General features: G+C 43.6%; 1 long non-coding RNA gene across 1 annotated transcript; it reads right to left on the bottom strand.

Annotated features, from left to right (window-relative positions):
* Window positions 1-2,231: 2,231 nt before the first annotated feature.
* On the bottom strand, window positions 2,232-4,254 carry LOC146184603 (uncharacterized). Its single transcript, XR_014708578.1, has 4 exons — window positions 4,151-4,254; window positions 3,712-3,765; window positions 2,585-2,798; window positions 2,232-2,347 (listed from the first exon to the last, which is right to left on the bottom strand). It is a non-coding gene; the product is annotated as an uncharacterized LOC146184603 (long non-coding RNA).
* Between the last annotated feature and the right edge of the window lie 11,856 nt (window positions 4,255-16,110).

The following is a 16,110-nucleotide window of genomic DNA, read 5'->3' as shown; positions in this document are numbered from 1 at the left end:
CGAGGACGCGCGGCATTCCAGCGGCTACTCCGGTCTACCGACAATTCCTTTCAGTTACGAACCTATTGATTGTCAACCTCACATCGTCCCTCCGTTAGGCCAACGCCTCGAACCTCGCGAGTGTAGCGCGAGGGCCTGGCTGAAAGACTCCTCCAGCGGCGGATCTGTCTCGACGACTTGGGGCCTTCCGCACACAGCGAAAGCCGCAGAATGCTCCATGACGCCCCAGCACCCAGATCTCATTCCGACGCCTCAATACACGGAATCTGAGTGTGTAGTGCCTTTAAACGTATTTGAAGAGACTGAGAGAGTGTTGATTATTAGCGACTTGGCGGAACAGATGTTGGCTGGCGAAGCGATTGGGCACGTCGACCATGATTTCGCCGCTACAACCGCAAACGATGGTGAACACTCTATAGTAAGCCCGACTAGTCCAGCTATGCAACACCAGTTGTCTTCGTCCTTAGAAGCGGCGGCGGCGTCCCCGTTGAAAACCAGTGAACTTCCACCGCTGACCGATGCGGAGAAGAGCTCAGATCGCGCTCCTCTCTTCGACAAGAGATGTGAGGGCGAACACGCGACTTCACGAGTGCGACTGTCCGCCAGCCCCGAGGGGACACCGATTTTTCGGGACAGCGAAGCCGTCGCCACGTCCGCTAACAACGACGTACCTCACCAATCATCGACGGTGGTGACTTCGAGGCTGTGTTGCGGTAGCCGACAAAAGGCGAAGCTACGTAAACATCCCATCACCGATTATCCTAACTTCGAGTCTTCGTCCTCGGAGGCTGCGACGCTAGTGTCACCGCTGACACATGCTGCGGACAGCTCAGTTCGCCCCCTTGTCTTCGCTAAGACGTCTGATGGTGAACAGGCGACTCTAGACAAGAGTTCTCGGGAAACCTCACGGGTGGGACGATCTCTCAGCCCCAAGAGGGCCCCGCCTAACAGCAAAGCCGTCGCCAATTCAGCTAACGAGGACTCTCTGCAGTCTTCGACGGTGGTGACTTGGACGCAGCGTTGCCGTCGCCGAAAACAAGTGAAGCCGCGCAAGCGCCCCATAACCGAGTACCCTATTTTCAAAACGTTTTCCTCAGAGGTAGTGGCACTAGTGTCACCGCTTTCAGATGGGGCGGAACACCCCTATTTTCGCCAAGACATTTGAAGGTGAACAGGCGATTTCGGACACGAGCCCTTGTAAGCCTTCACAGGTGCGACGTTCTCCCTGCCCCAGAAGAGCCCCACCGAACAGAAAAGCCATTGCCAAGTCCACTAACGAAGGGCCTCTGCAGACTTTGACACCGGTGACTTTGAGGCAGTGTTGCGGTCGCCGACAAAAAGCTAAGCAATGAAAGAGTCCCGCCACTGGCGCTCCAAATTTCAATGGCGCCGTTTTTTCGGATGCAGCTCCTGATTATCGGCGAACAGCCGCAGCTGAAGATTGACATTTACTGCAAGATGGGTCATTCATCCTTCTGACCTGCAGTCTTAATTTTACACTGTTTTCTTAGTTTTTTTTTTTGCGTACAAGAAGAAAAAACGCAAATCACAAGCTTCCAGAAAAATACACGAAGTTTGTTACCATTAGCGTTAAACGACACACATGCTGTCGAAATAAAATGAATGAAATAAAATAAAACTGGCCTGGTGTATTTGTATTCCCTCAGTTGCATCTCGGCTGTAATCGCTTATGTGGCGCAGCGAATATAGCGTGTGGTTATTTTATCTCTACATACTGCAGCCCCCTAGGATGTGCAGTATGTACGGATCTACTCTTACGTTTGTCGGAGACATGTAGGAAAAATTAGAGCACTGCAAAATCTGCATTCCCTACTGAAAATCTCCCATATGAATTTTGAGCATACGGTATTATTGGATATGGGGGATATGTGTCATATGGGACATAAGGGGAGTACGGGTGATATGTGCAATATGGGCATATGGGCGATATGTGTGATATGGGTATATGGGCAATATGTGTGATATGGGCATAAGGGAATTATGGGTGATACAGGCAATATGGGCAATACGGGCATTATGGGCAATACGGGCATTATAGGTGATTTGGGCAGGATGGGTGACGTGAAATCCACAGCCATATAATTTCTTTTCAGGTGGTGACATTTGAGCAGGTGTCCTACATTATACAATAAGAGAAGGCTGGTAATGACTAAAATTTTCAGTATTATTTATTTGGCTTCTGATACACATGACATATAAAGTTTCAGCTCGCATTTTTCATCTGTTCGTCTTTCAGCATTTCTGTAATATATCTTTAGTTTCTGCATGCACTTGCTTGGAGGCAGCTGATCAATAGCATTCCTGCTAATATATGCGACAAATCCATCTGGAAAGCAACAAATGAGAAAAAGTCCGAAGAGAAGAAATGGTCAATTTTATATCATTGTAAAAATAAATTATTGAAATCAGTCAGGAAACACCAAAACAATTCACAGCAATATGAAAGAAATGGAATTGAACACATGAATTCTCCACAAATGTGAAGGATGTTGAGCTGTGGTTATGTAAAACAACATGAACATGACTGAAAAAAAGATAATTAGATCACGATTGAAGCAGTCACTTGTTACAGCTGCCAATTTGTGATAGGTCAGGGCTTTTTTGGAGGCTGAATGGACTAGAGTTCGGAAAGCGGCGACACGGGGCCCCTATCACCCTCCTGTTTCTGAGACACAGGCAGCCTTCACTGGTTCTTTGAAAAACAGAGAATCCTTGGGCAGCGTCAGGAGCCACTGCCATCTCTCTACAGGAATGTACACACCCTTGCCGAGGTGAACCTGCATGGAACAGAGAAAAGCATTACCCTCCGCATGCATGAAAAAATAAAATATGAATAATAAAGGATAAAATATGCACTTTAAAGAACCCTTAAGCGAAAGGCAATTTCCCTTAATATATCTTGCAAGGATATTTACCAGTCATGAGGCAGTTATAAATATTTTTCTAAGTTATACATGTTATGACAATCTGATTAAGCTTTGTATTGTTCCCCTATTTAATGTGTTTTGAAAAAAGATGTAAAACAGATGAATCTTCGGTTAAAAAATCACTCTACTGGCACTTTTTGGTGCCTGATAAAAACCTCTGTTCACAGATTGTCTGCAAAAAATTTCAGTGTGAAAACATAATTTCACTTTTCATTAGACTAGAAAATCCAGAGGTGTTACGTGATAGCACCTTTAAAGAAAATTGGCTTTGAACAGTTCAGTAAAAACCACAAAGATTTTGGAAGAAATCGCAGACCGTAGAAAACACAAACTGGTACATTTGTAGTATCAAATTACTCGTTATTTTCGATATTAATAAACAAAATAAATAATCCTCTATGCTTTCCTTGTTACGAGCGGCAGTAGGCTCACCTTGTATGCGCCATACAATGAGCCACTTATGTCCCTACAGTTTGATCACTAGCCAAGTAGTGATTTAATATAGGTTATATAGTAAATGTGGTGAAATAAGTAATTATTTCCATGCGTACCCAAGCACATGGTAATAAGCAACAGTAAAAACATGAATGAATACATAGACTTCTTGACCTTTCTTTCCCAATTTTTAAGTGAGATGGCATAGCAAGAAGCACAAAACAAATGTTAAAAGGTGTTTTTCTGGGTCTTATGGTCTCCTCCTTATGTATTTCTGTCTGCACAGTTGGACAAGTATAAAAGTGGTAAACATGTGCAATTCCCCTACCTGGTCGTTTACTGTTGCCAGTACAGGTACCTGGTCCCCAGGCACATTCGAAACCTACAAGGAAAGGAAAACCAGTGAAACACGCACCAAACTGAAATCCGAAGTCACACATGTTTATAGATGGGCTACAGTAGAAAGATAAAATGAACAAAAAAAGATATTGCTCTTGGTTTAGATGTTAGCTATGTGTTGTCTACAGCCACAAAGAAAAGCAACCCTTACAACTCTGATGTGCAAGCAATAGTAAAAACATGAATGAATGAACGCATAGATTTCTTGGCCAATCCTTTCCAGTTTTTTAAGTGGGATGGCATAGCAAGAAACATGAAACAAAGCAAAGCAGTGCACATTACAATGAGTTATAAGTTAATCTGGGTGTTATGACTTTGTTAGGTAGTTGTGCAAGCATAGGAGTTGAAAGCATATGCGATTCCCCTACCTGGCAGTTTGCTGTTGCCAGTACAGGTACCTTGTCCCCAGGTGCATTCAACACCTACAAGGAAAGGAAAAGCAGTGAAACAACAAACTGAAATCTGAATTCACACATTTATTTATAGATGGGCCACAGTAGACATGAAAGATGAACAAAAAAGATAATCCTTTTGATATGGATAAGGTTAGCTATACGATTTCTACAGCCATAAAGAAAAGCCATCCTTACTACTCTTTTGTTTGCATATTTTCAGTGCATTGTTCGCACTGTTTCCTAAAGAGCTAGAAACGGAAGGGATCTGTATAAGTAGCAAACAGCTTAATGAATAGATCAGTGGTTATTGGCAATGGATTGGTTGGAGACCTCTTGTGAACCACTGAAAGTTGACTGTAGAGGGGGGTAGGGATTCTTGTGAGGACTGTTATTGCTGCAGTTCCAAGAGATCAAACTGGGATAGGGTCCATACTAAAGTGACCTCTAAAAATGTGCACTTGATAAGCCAGTGGGCCACAGCTGCAGAGGACATAGACAGAGGCAGCATGTCAGTATGTATGCTGCTGGAAAGGACTGAACTCCTTCCAACACTGCGCTGCTCACTCTCCCACGCCAAATGTTTTGCCTGCAGCCCATCCAGCAGTGCAGCAAGAGCTCGAGTTTAACCGATGCCTGCATCAACAAAAATCCCTCTCTCATATGCAGACTCAATTTCCATACTCCTCTCCTGTGTCTTTGCCTTTGAGAAACTAGTTGGCTTTGAACCTCCACGCTTTTAACCCTGCAAAGCTGTCTTGCCAGGCCAGAGCACAGATCTATTGCATAAACTTTCTTTTTGGGGGGAGATGTGTGTTTGCAGACCCTCAAAATATTTTTGCGGAACCCCATTTGAGAAAGACTGGAATAGGCCATCTGGAATGCTTCCACCAGATTCCAACTTATCTTTTTTTTTCCAACTTATCTCTTATACTGTTGTCAGCCTTAATGCTCACTAATAGTTTTAAAAGCCATGCAGATGCACAGTGGCAATATGGTAAACTATAGTAGTCGAGCAGTGGGTATGCATAACATGCACAACTACAGCCAAGATTTAAAATCAAAAGGCACTTCAGAGACAACTGTACTGGATGTTTCATGTTGACATAGACTACTGTAACTTAGGCTAATTTTTAATTCCCCATTAACTGACTTATTATGGAAGCTTAATTACTGAAAGTTGTAAATATTTGCTGCAGAGCCAGAGTGGGATATGCAAACTTGTATAGTGCCAGTGAAAACCAATCATTAAATTGTTTCCTATATTATATTTCTCATGCAGTACTTTCCTGCATTCTAAAATTCACAGAATATGAGAAACAAAAGCCATGTGACCAGATGCTTATGCCAAGCTCCTGTGCTGCTCTCAAGCATGCAGTGACTGACTGGGATTCCTGCTTTTTACTGCACAATGGCACAATGAATGTTCCTGACCGAGCATTTCAAAGAATAATGAAAATGCTCTTTAGTTTGTTTTGTAGTCAGCAATGGTCAGTCATTGCAGCATGCATTTGCACCTTCACATGACACAGGCTAGAGATCCAAATATATACAAAACTGTTGCATCACCATGCCTACAGTCGTACTGTTGCCAACCTTGCCCACTCATTACATATTCTCGACAGCTGCATAATAGCAAAGCTCAAGCGCCCAATCAAGTGACCTTTTCTTTCATATTTTATAGGCTTTAAAATGCAAAAAAAAAAGTCTGAGGCATACCGTGCAAGAAACAATTTGATAGGTGTTTTCTGCAGTTCTTATAAAACCTTGCATATCTCACTTGGGGGCTGCAGGGAATAATGCAGGAGTTAAGCAAATATAATCAGGTAAAGGCAAAATAACCTTTTTGGAATCTTAGCTCAAATTGCTTGGAAAGCTTGTATAGCAGAAGCACTGAAGGAAGTCATACACTGCAAGTCCCACACTGAAGACCTATTAGTGATAGAACGTTCTGCTCAGCAAAACTGTTTTAATGCTTCAAAGTTTGGCACTGTCTGCGGAAAGTGATAGCAGATTGACAAAGAATGATAATATGGACTTCTTATCAGCATCAATTTTACAGCAAAGTTGGCACAGCCCAGTGATTTCACAAGCTGTCTTTGTCATTTTTGCAGCTACTATACAGCAATTTTGGTACAAAGCTCATATCTCGATGTCAGAAGCAACACTAAAGGTGTGAAGTGCAGGCGCACAGGATGCAACAAAAAGAGCATTCGTCTATTTTCATTGATACTCTGAAGAGGAGTCATTTTGACAGCTGAATAAAAATTGGTTGAAAGCATTGTGTACACATAGTTGAAAGCATTGTGTACAGATAGTTAAAATCAAAATGATACATGATGGTTTCACTTGCAACTGCAGTCTGCTTAGTTAGGAAGCCAGAGCCCAGACCATCTATGCATGGCCATCACTTCAACTGAGCAGGCAATGTCCTTGAAGTAATTTATGAGCCACATTTACAGCACCACAGCATTATGCTGTGGAACAAATCCTAGCATTCAACTGTCTTGTCCGAGGGCAATGTGCTTGTTACTTGCTTTTATTCTTATGCAGTATTGCTTCAATGAGAACACAAAACCTGCTGTAAAATGTCACTTCCTTTGCTTTGTAGACAAGCTCGATCACGTCTATGCCCTGCAAAGTTAAGTCAGTGTGTGTGCCAGAAGCTTGAGGTCATGAGTAGTAGACATGGGCATGTTCCTGTTTTCTCTTTGCCAGTGAGCTGCAGTTTACTGATAGCATGAATAAACTTTATCTTCATCAATGAGTTCATCTGACCTAGCTTGATGCTTTTTTTTATTATCGGTGCAGCGCATTCACGACGAGGACGAGAGGAGACACAGACACCTGGGCGTAAATGCACTGCACCGATGTCTAACCAGCATGCCCAAGCATCTACCTTGTCTTCATTTTTTTGCTTGCACCCAGGTTCCTACTTTCTCAGATTCACTCAACTATTACTGCTCTAGCTCTTCATTTCATGTAATATCTTGCAGGAAACACTAAATGTTTAAATATACACTGCACCAGGAACAAAAGCAAAAATATAAAGGAAACTAAAAAAAAACGGTGTTTTAATTGCAGCATTGACCATGACAAGGTGTGATTTGACAAATTTCGCCACAGTCATTGATTTAAAAGGAGGAAACCTATAATGCCATTGGGAATTCTAAACTGGAAAGTGGTCACCTCTCTAAAAATTCCACAACCACATGACAACTGGTAATGTGGCTAACTTGCCACTTGTGAGTTTTTGCATCAAAAGCTGCCTTCACTTCGGGCTTCGGCCCCGTTAGCATTTTTTGTGCGATGTTGGTTTTGTGCCCTGGCCTTTAACTTTTCTTCCAGATTTTTCATGAAAAAAAGAAACATGTGGTTACTGAGATTATATCTACTTTGTAGGTGCGTTTGCACGTCGATGCCCTTCTGTCAAATGTAAAGTGAGAATCAAAACATACAAAATCATGTTGAAAGTTCAACGCATTTGTGTAAGTGTATCTCGTCCTTTTGTCCTTGTCTGCCAGCACTGCAATACCATAATGCTCGACAACCACTAACTAGCCCAGTAACATATCCTGCATTAGTTTTAATAGTGCTGATTGCACAAATTCAGTGATTTTTGCAATTGTTTCCGTTTCACGTTTTAAAATTGGAAAGTGGATCAGCAGGCCATGCAAATTTCACTTTGATGTATCTTCAGCCATCACAACTTGCAACATTCTCGGAGCCGGATTAACAGAAATAAGGCCCTAGGCTAGAGTGCATGCCACCTCCCCCCCCCCCCCAATTTGGAAGTCCCTCCTATCTCTTCCATATTATACTTCTGTAAATACCCCATTTCATTTTACCCTACACCAAACTAAAAAAAAAAAAAAGGTGTGATTACTGTGATTGGCACGAGAGTGATGGATTATTTTTGAAAAAGACCTCCCGAGGGAAGGGGAATTTCTGTTTTTGCAGCTCGACAAGGTCTGACAAAGGTAAAAGCTAAACAAAGTAAGATCAGGTGGGGACCCCATCTCTTCATTCTGATTTTCTCTCTTCATACCTGTCGCTCAACATTCAATACTTTGTGGTTCGGGCTCCCTTCTCACATCCTCGGAGATAAGGTTCTGTGCTTCAGCATCCTTAGCGCCCACCTTTATCCAGTGCTACATTCTATCCTATTCCGTACACACAACTGTCACAAATTTCTGCACAAAAAGATATGAAATACAACTAAAGAGTGCATTTTTAGTACACAATGACAGTTGTAGTTTCGAAGCGTGCCGTAAGAGTACGTAATTTTCAATGCAGCACACATTCTTCAACAGTACCTAGTACTATTTAGATATTCATACTCTCTCTTGCAATACGGCCCCCTCTAGTGACATCAACATCTACATTTACACCATAAGACAACAGAGACAGCGCCACTGCTTGGCATCATCTGTGTTCGCTCCAAATGTGCAAAGTGATCTTGGGTGCCGCTGGCACCTCTTGTGCTGGATGGACAAACCAGAGGCTTAGGCTTTAGGCTGTGTGAATCAGTATCATCGAAAGCAGTTACTGCCCTTATTCATCTCATAATTTCTGCATGTATTATACTTTCAAAATGTAGACACAACAGTTTATATGCTGCAGGAACACAAGTAAATCGATGCCTACAATAAGAAATCATATTGCCTAGAACAGCTGCAAGGTGAATACAAGTACAGTAATAAGGTAGAAAGTTGAGCGAGTTGGTATATAGACATGGTTGAAAAAATCCACTGCACTAAAAAAGATGACGTCTAAATGCTTAAGAAACAGGACAAGTGCAGACTCCCAACTACGGTTATTTGAACAAACAGACGAGATATATATGCAGAGAAACAAACAGATGCACCTGCGCAGAACCACCAGACAGTAAAAAAAAATATTAAGTTTCAAATTTTATCTAGGTATAAAAATGCACACTCTGCTAAGGAGACAAAGGCTGGGTGATGCATCTAGCACCTTTTTTCCTGATACAGTAGGCCTTCTTAAGTTCTCATGTTAGCCTATCTCGATGATGGAAAAGAATGCTAATTTGTGAGAACTGTGGATAGCAGCCTTGTCTATCTTTATTACCATTCTTATTCTTTCCTTCGTTGCATTTCCTGCATGCACAGCCACGTGCAAGTAAGTGTCGGACAATATGGCCTCCAAATGCTCCTTCAGACATACATTTATACATCGGCCACTCTGGCCAACAAACACCTTACTGCAAGATAAATGGAACTCATACACAACCGCACATGCAGGGGACGTGCCATGATCTGTGCCTAATAGTAAACTAAAATGGGCCAATACTCTGGAACAAATCAATTTTTTTCTGTACACAGGCAAATCTGGACAATTTGAAGGGTGCAGAACAAACCACTGTAATCTCATAACAATGGGCGACATTATGTTATGAGAGAGTTGTGCTTATAAGGTATGATCTATGTTTAGAGTGTATAGTCGTGGTGTTTTTTAGCACAGTGGATTTTTTCAACCAAATACAGTAATAACTGACTGCGATGATGCCAATAGAGAGCTTATTCCCACAGCTAATATCACTGATTCACCAAAGTTGTTGGCTACACTCAAGGTCCCTCACTGCACGTACTCGGTGAACACAGATGGTGCCCAGCGGCTATGTCTCTGGTGTCTTCCGGTGTAACTATACATTTTTGTCGATTTCTGACATTTTTGTTAGAAAACATTGCTTGCTACAGACAAAATGACAACAAAGTTTGAAACAAGACTCCAAGCACAAATAGTATTTTGGCCTGTCCGAAACTGAACACATTAAAATTAATGGTTAGGAAATGACAGGTTATTACAGCATGTTACAGAGACGTACACCCAGCTATATATAATGCAGATTACTGTCAGCACATATCAAACAGAATGCTTATAATTCTGTGCTTACATCGCTGCATTTAAAACTTAAAAACAAATCATTTCGCTTAAATTTCAAAAGAAAAGTGTTTATAACTTGCCAAATTTCTTGTGCAGCAAATCCTGGAGGCAGCTATCTTGATCTTCAACTATTTCAGCTTCTCCTCCAGCTTTCTGACCTTTCTTCACAGGGACTTGCTATTTTCTTGCTCCTTCCTTAGCAACCATCTCTCAATAAGCTCATCACCCGAGCTTTCAGGCCATGGGAGTCTTGTCCGAGAAGGAGCAGTTTTTTTTTTTTTTTTACTGCGTTTCACCTTCAGAATACAGAAAGTATAGATTAGCAAGTACCATCTTCAAGCATCCATGCAGCTTCTGAGCAAATAAAAGCATTAAGGCAAAATTCACCAGCTTACTTTATCAAATAATCACCACAAACAGTTTTGCCCCCAACACAAATACCTACATGTGTTATCTATAGTAATCCAAGATCTTGATCTGGCTGGCAGAAGTGCTGGCTCATGGCATCAGTGCCTCTGCCAGCATGGCGCCTGGACAAATGCACCCCCCCCCCTACTGGGATGAGCAAGTTTGGCTCCATAAGATAAAAAAAAAAAACATCCTGCCATCGCCCATGCACTGATGTGACATTCCAATAGGATCTGTTTTTCCATAGGAGAATTGCGCTGCGTTTGCAAACTACTTGCAAAAAAGGCCCGGAGGGACACTGCTCAAGGGGACCTTTTTTCTCATTCCTGCAGTTGCTAACAAAAATGCAACAAGACTGCAAAGACATGAAGCAATGCATGAAGCAATGCCGAAGTATCAAAATCACCTAACAGCAGCAATGCATTTCTAGCAGGTGCACTGGGTGCATGCTGATCTGCGCCTTTACAATAATGGGCCACCACTGTAATGAAGAACTCAAGTTGCTTTATTTCAGATATGAAACTGGAGAAAGCAAAGACATGCATCCACAGTACAAGTGGCATGGGGATCAGAGACATTTTGCTATTGCAATCAGTGCTGCAAATGTGCATGACCGAAAATTTTGTTTCGGTGAAAATGTCATAGGTGTAGTGATTCCGTTAGTTCAAATTATATAGCCCGTCACGTACGAGCAGAATAAGATTGAAATTTCAAGCTAACTGCTTGTAGAGCCTCGATATATGTTACCTTTTGAGAATGGTGCATTGACTGTCAGCAAGCGTGTTCACGCAACGGATCTATAGGCTTTGAATTTTTCTCAAGTAAAAAAAAACTGCACCACGTCAGAGTCTATGCAGTGATACGTAAGTGTCAATATAGTAATAGTCCAACTTTTTAGAAACATGCGCTCTTTTCTGGTGCACACAGATTACACACATACCCACTGAATCACACTGTTGTAAGCCAGAAGCATTGAAGTACTACAGCAGCTTCGATTGGGCAGGATGAAGCAGCTTGGGACCAATAAGTTGATTATACGCGTGCGCCATGCCTCCTGACGTGTTACACTCTGCCTGCATACTGGAATGGCAGCCACTGTGGCCCAAGTGCAAGCTCTGTACATATCCCAACAATTGCCTTTTTTCCCCATTAAGTTTACATTACTCTCCCCTACATTTTTGACCACTGATTCAATATGCTCAATATATGCTTTTCTGGAATCCTGTACACTTAATGGTCAGTTTTCTAGTTCTCTTCCTCCACTGCAAGTCCGCACTCTTCCTATACAAATATTTAGTTAATACCTTCGTTGCCCGTCGGTTTTACCCATTCTCCATACCCATCCTTCTTATCAGCATTTATTCTATGCTTCTCAAGCTTTCAATGATCTCCGCTTTATGTCACCCTGTACTGCCGCATCAGTGGTTTATTTCTAGCAGCGCTGGTCCGACTTCAGGAACAACTCTCCCCTTCTGAAAGTGATCCCTGGTGCCAATACTCCTTTTCTGATACCTCTCAGCACCTCTTACCCATTGTATTTTCATGTTGCTCTATGCTTCATTACTCTGACATGTCTCTTCCCTTTCAGTTAAATACTGTTCCTGCTTTCCCACATACATATTGTCCTCGTTCGTCCATCCTGTAAGATATCTGTATTTTCTAAAAGCCTGTCCTTCCTTAAATATTGAAGACATGCTGTAGCAGACGACCACACTGAATGTGACCGCGGTTGGATAAATTTTAATGGCAACAAATAAATGCGCAACAGATGCAGGTCCCCTTTTTGTCATTTGTCTGCTAATTGTGCTAGCCTATGTGGCATGCAGAGAGAGAAATTTATGGGAGCTAAACTTATTGCTAACTAAAGGACACGTTACACAGCACTTTGCAATGGAATATGGAATGTATGTACACATTCTATTACGTTTTCAGTGGTCAGCGTCAGATAATATGAGTATAAATAATGAGCAGATAAACTAGCTGGCCGCACTTCTAGTCGGCAAGCTCCGCCGCCCGTGCAACGTAAACGTTTGCTTGCGAGAAGACGCACGCGGCTCGTGTCACCGTCCGGGACAGCAAAAATGCCTAAATATGTTTCCACGGCCCTCAGCACGTCGAACTGTACGCGACTTCCACATTGCCGATATGCTGTATGCGCCGATTATAATATGCCGCGCACGCACAGTGCAGCGGAGTGCTGCAAGTTAAATAATTACGTGCAAGCAGTTGCATAGTACACTGAGCACGTTCTTTTATCACACTATTCAAGCCGTCATGAAAAGCCCGCTCATGCCCGTGCGCGAATGCGCACACGCAGGAATGCTCCAATAAAAGGGCGGGGAATGCGGCAATTACTGTGATTATGCGTACTCGCTGTCCGTTATTCCCTTATTCAAGAAGGATTTGGGGGGGGAGGGGGAGGGGGGAGGCAATTACTCTGAGCATACTTACTAGGTTTCCGTTATTGGTAAGTACTTTGGTGCGTATGCGTGGTTGTGTTTGACCGTACACACAGCGTTGACGGCGGGCCGACACCGATCAAAATCTATTCAACGCCTCCATCACCTTTTGCCGAACAATAATACAAGAGCCGCCAAATTTACACAGAAGCTACATCAGCAGGCAGTAATAGTACGATCGAGACAAACAGTATTGCAATATACTTATAACACATGCAGACTTACATCCAAGAAGCAGAACGTCGCCGGGGGGGCAGGATTCTTGTACCTCACCGTTGAACGTCTCCTTCCAGTAGATTCTCTTGCATTTAGCAGAGTCAGCGCATGTGACCGGGTTAAAATCTTTGATTAAGGAGACATCCACTATAGCTTTATGGGCCTGGTGCGCTGCAGCTTTGGCCGAACATGTGGCGCCGTCTGGGAGGCGCCGCTGTAAAAGGCGGCTGTCTGGATCCGCAACCGTGGGTAGCGCCGACGCTGTGTTCCGATTTCTTTTTGGTTCCCCGTAAGAATAAAAAAATAAACGCCGACTGAAACAAGGGCCTGTACTTACTTAGTCATTTCGAATCTCATATCGCACCCATTGCTTTTCGTTTCGGCTGCTCATTTCCCACTTTTCTTTTTTTTTTTTTTGTACAGTACTTGACGCTAGGTTTCTTTCAAGCATGCACGAGCGATCGCTTGTTTGTATCGAGCGCGCAACACGCGAAAAACACACACACCACACACACAAACAAAAAAACGGGTCTTTTTTTTCTTTTTTTTTTTTACTTCTGGACCCAACTCGAGCTCTAAAAGTTGTTGTAGCCAGCGCTGGCAGGTCTTCGGACACGGCCTGTGTTGTAGAGAGCGCGGAGCCTTCCTGCCCAACGGGAGCTTTTTTTTTTTTTTTTTTTTCTTCTAACGACTTCCTAATGACAGTTTCTAGCTGTTCTCGGCGCTCGCTTTTGGGCAGCCTAGCCTGACGTAGAAGACGTAGAAGCACGACATGGAGAGCGAAGCACATTGCAGGAGTGCGCGCTTTCTGACTTGACACATGTTCATGGCTCCCCGCAAAGAGAAAACGTCATTTTAAACTAACAGCTCGATCTGCTGTTGTGTTTATAGGTGTCATAATAGTTATAAAAAAAAACCGTCGTGAGGCAATCGAAAATCAAGTTTTTTTTTTGCGGTTTCCTTGGAAATCATACGAGAGCGATGTGTCGCATCATTAACAGTGGCACCCGGCCTTGCAGATGCAACTGGCATCCGTGATATTGCGTGGGTTTGCCAACAACTACATACAAAAAAAATCAATTACATATGTGGTGAAGAGACGCCGAAAGGGCCGAATAAAACGTACCTCCAAGCTGACGTCGTAGAAGGCGGTTTTCATTTCGTTAGCGCATTTTCTGAAGATATCCGAGGGCCCTTCTGCACCGTGAAGTTCCCCGCGCACTCCACGCACATGCTGGCTTCGTACAGTTTCTGACCGCGCACCAAGCAGTTATTCTTAAATTAAGTCTCAACATTCCCGATCACGCGAAATCCCCCGAACAGCACGAGCTGTGGAGCTTGCTCAGCTATGGCTCTTTTTCCGCGCACTGAACCGTCACCACTTATTTCGACGCATCGAGTAGAAAATAAAAACTACGGTAGAACTGCCGAGCGCCGAAAAAGCACGTGCACGCAAGGCCCGACACCTTAGGGTACATCTCCATATACAGCCCGCTCGTCCCGACCTAGGGAAAACGTGATTTTTTTTTTTTTTTTTTTAATATCCTTTCTATTGACCAACGGAGCCCGGCTCTCGGCTGTCGCTTCTGGGGGGTCTAGCATGCCGTTTCCACATACACTGCCACCGAGGGGAAAAGCCAGTGCTGCGCATTGCACACTGGCTTAGTTTTTGTTTTATTTATGTCTTTACTTTCAAAGTGCCATATTGTTCGGGTTCCGAATTCCTACTTCAAAGGAAAAAAAAAAAACCGTAGAGCCGCCAGCAGACGCGCTCGCGCGCCGACGTTGCGCTGCGCCCAAAGCGCCGGCGGCCTTCTACCAGACGGCATGAATGGGTAGCGGCTTTCTTCGCTTTGCTTTTGGTTTATTTTTCAACACACACACATGGTACATGTGTCTGTTATGTACGCGTGTGACACGAGGCAGGAAATGACCGACAAAAGTTTTCTTCTCAAGGTTTCTGCCGAGAAGAGTAGACTTCGCATTCACTCCGCCGCCTCTCTCCGACGAGCAGACATACCACATATGGGTGCGCCGGCGGGAGGTGGCGCTACTTGTTCCGGAGCAGTGGCGCCTCCATACCAGCGCACTAGGCCCATACCCATCTTGTATGCTGTCCTCCCTTCTCTCACAACACAAGCAGCAGAGGCACCGGCGAAGCACACTGCGTGGGTACAAATGGACGCGCGCCAGCAGCAGTAACACTACACCAACAAAAGTTCCGGCGGGAGCAAGCCGCGGAGGAGGAGAAAGGAGGAAGCAGACCGGAGAGAGAATATAAGAATGCGGCGGAAAGGCGAGAGTGAAGAAAAAAAAGCGGAGAGCGAAGTTTTTTCCTAACGGAGAGCGAAAACTCGTTTCGGCGTGAGCTATGTGGAGAGAGCACGGGGGACTGCGGAGCAGCGTAGGAGGAGGCGTAGGAGGAGGCGTAGGAGGAGGAAAAACAAGAAAGCGCAGCAAGTTACTAGATGTGGAGAGAATGACAGAACGCGGCGAAAAAGTGAGGGAGGAAAAGAAAAAGCGGAGAGCTTGGACAAGTTTTTCCTAACCCGGGAGACGCGAGGAAAGAAACATGGTGATGGTAGAAACTTTAATTGCCATATATACAAACGGTGAGGGAGAAGCCCACTGGGTGCTCTGGAGGAGACATTCCTTGCAATGCAAAATAAATCCCTTGGATCGCAAATTCGCAATCCCTTTCATGGCATTGGAAATGATGCGGCGCTGGCCTACTTCCAAGCTCAAATAAAATAAATCCAGTTATTTCATTCACGAATTATTAAGAGTATCCATGCTGCAGTGGAGGTTGGTACAACAATACGATAAAAAGAATGCATCATATCATAGCATAGGTTTGTAAAACAAAAAACAAAAATGTACACTTGAACAAGTACAAGACGGAGAGTCTGTCAATAGGACATTCCGTTATGTTTTGTGCACATGTAT

The sequence above is a fragment of the Amblyomma maculatum genome, chromosome 7 (genome assembly GCF_055883805.1).
Source record: "Amblyomma maculatum isolate TAMU_Amacu chromosome 7, ASM5588380v1, whole genome shotgun sequence".
Taxonomy (NCBI): domain Eukaryota; kingdom Metazoa; phylum Arthropoda; class Arachnida; order Ixodida; family Ixodidae; genus Amblyomma; species Amblyomma maculatum.
The sequence above is the reverse complement of the archived record's forward strand: the minus strand, read 5'-3'. Positions and strand labels throughout refer to the sequence as shown.